The sequence below is a fragment of the Cricetulus griseus genome, chromosome 4, assembly GCF_003668045.3.
Source record: "Cricetulus griseus strain 17A/GY chromosome 4, alternate assembly CriGri-PICRH-1.0, whole genome shotgun sequence".
NCBI lineage: Eukaryota > Metazoa > Chordata > Mammalia > Rodentia > Cricetidae > Cricetulus > Cricetulus griseus.
The window spans coordinates 38,961,253-38,963,787 of NC_048597.1; the positions used below are offsets into that span (position 1 = coordinate 38,961,253).

Here is a 2,535-nt window from a genome sequence, read left to right on the forward strand (position 1 = left end):
TTGTGAGCCACTGTGTGGATGCTGGGAATTGAACCTATGTCTTCTATTCTTACCTGCTAAGCCACCTCTCCGCCCCAAAATTTACATTGATTTTAAGAGCACAGATAAAACATAGATTTAATTTAAATGATACAGTCAATCTTTATATTGTATATATCAACTAATGGTTAGTCTGACTTTACAATGAATAAACATGTTGAAGGCTCTTACACTGCTCTATTAATTTTAATGTTTTAAATCCCCTTATATATCAAGAATGTTTATTGTGCAGTTTATCAGGGATCAATAATGGATTATACACCATCACTATGAAAAATAATATATTATTATTTAACAGTAAAATTTGTTCACAAAACTGTGAACGATATATTTTGAGAAAATATGCAGAGTAAATTGCCTTTCTATTTGAAAGTATATAAACTATTTCTCAATATTACTAAACAGTTCTCAATATTACTAAACAGTTTTTAATTCATACTGATGTATGTGTTTGACAAACTAACATAGGCATGGTCTTAGCAATGTGTATTAAGATACAAAAATCCCTTTAAAAAATTAAAAAATAGGCCTTTTTCAACTTTAATTTTTTATTGTTTGGTAATTTCATACATGCATATAATGCTCACAAAGTTCCATACTTACTTAAGGAGTTACTGACAATTGATGATTATTGGAGGTAGTGGCCTCTGAAAAGGTACCTACCTGTGCTCCAGTAGATGGTCCAACACTCATGTACATACTGGAAGCATTAATTTTAATTTTTTAATTAATAATATTACTAAAAATTAGGAAAGATACATAGAAGTTGAAAGATGCAAATGAGTATTTCATAAAAATTTTAAAACCTAGACGAATAATATGCAAGTCATCACTAGATGATTTTAACAAATCATTCATATTACATATGTACTTCCATTATTCACAACATTTTATGCTACACTACTATTATTGAACTGGACGTGATGGCCAAGTCCAGGCCTTTCTTTGATTAATTTAATTTATAAAAGAATAAGTTACTTTAAAAAGGTTTGCAAACTAACAGGTTTGTGTGTGACTTCATCTGAATTCCAATTGAGTTGCTGTGTCCCTAGTTTGCCTATTATTTTAATTACATTTTATACAATTTTTTAACTTTCTGGAAGTCTTGATTAAAATATGGGTCTGGGAAGCATGAGTTAGTACAGAATGGTCAATATTCATTTAACCCTCATGTCAGCCTACCAACACCTATCTCTAAAAGACAGCTGAGATTTGTCAAAACTGTTTGGACCTAGAACACTGTTGACTAACAGAGAACAAATCTGTTTGTATTCAACTCCTTCCGTACTTCAGTTAGACTAATACAATCATGCTCATTTGCAACTGTAATTAAAATCTTCATTTCTGGAGAACCGAGCGGAGCTGGTTGAGCCTTCAAAGTCCTAAAATGTGTGGCGGTGGGTTCGGGGTTTATTTATTGAATTCTGCTGGGGCTGGATCCTCTGCAGTGAGAGAGATCTCGAGAGATGGATATGGACAAACAGATTCATTTAGAGCTGCAGAACAGGACGCCCTCTGATGTGAAAGAACTCGTCCTGGACAACTGTCAGTCAATTGAAGACAAAATCAAAGGCCTCACAGATGAGTTTGAAGAACTGGAATTCTTAAGTACAATCAACGTAGGCCTCACCTCGGTTGCAAACTTAACCAAAGTTAAACTCAAGAAGCTTGAACTAAGTGATAACAGAATCTTAGAGAAGTATTGGTAGAAAAATGTCCGAACTTTAAGCATCTAAATTTAAGTGGTAACACAATAAAAGACCTTAGCACAATAGAGCCACTGAAGAAGTTAGAGAATCTCAAGAGCCTAGACCTGTTTACCTGTGAGGTGATCAACCTGAATGACTACCGAAAAAATGTGTTCAAGCTCCTGCCGCAGGGCACATACCTCGATGACTATGACAGGGACAACAAGGAGACCCCTGACTCCGATGTTGAAGGCTACATGGAGGATGACGATGAATATGCCCAGCTACAGGAAGACGAAGAGGAAGAGGATTAGGGGAAGAAGGGGCGGAAGAGGACGTGAGTAGAGAAGAGGAGGAGGATGAAGAAGGTTACAATGACAAGGAAGTGGATGATGAGGAAGACAAAGAAGATGCTGATGAAGAAGAAAGGAGTCAGAACCGAAAACGGAAGATGAGGGCGAAGAGGATGACGAAGAGGAATTAACCTATTTGGGGACATTCCTATTGTGATTTGACTGTTTTTACCCATGTCCCCTCCCCCTCCTATTCCTGCCCCCCAAAACTTATTTTTTCTGATTGTAGCATTGCCGTGGGAATGAGAGGGGAAAAGTGTACGGGGGGGTTGCTGGGGGTGCATGGGAGGGGGAGGAATAAAATACTATTTTTACTGCCTATGAAGATTTTTTTAATCTTCATTCCTAAAATCATGCCAATCACAACAGGTTGCTCTTATTAAGAAATAATGTTGAGTTTTGTTGGAGACCATCTTTAGACAAGTTTCATAGGTCATGTATTAGTATTATTGATA

At 36.3% G+C, this 2,535-nt stretch overlaps 1 pseudogene; it reads left to right on the top strand.

The window, feature by feature from the left end:
- Window positions 1-1,505: 1,505 nt before the first annotated feature.
- On the top strand, window positions 1,506-2,237 carry LOC100774019 (annotated as a pseudogene).
- Window positions 2,238-2,535: the final 298 nt, after the last annotated feature.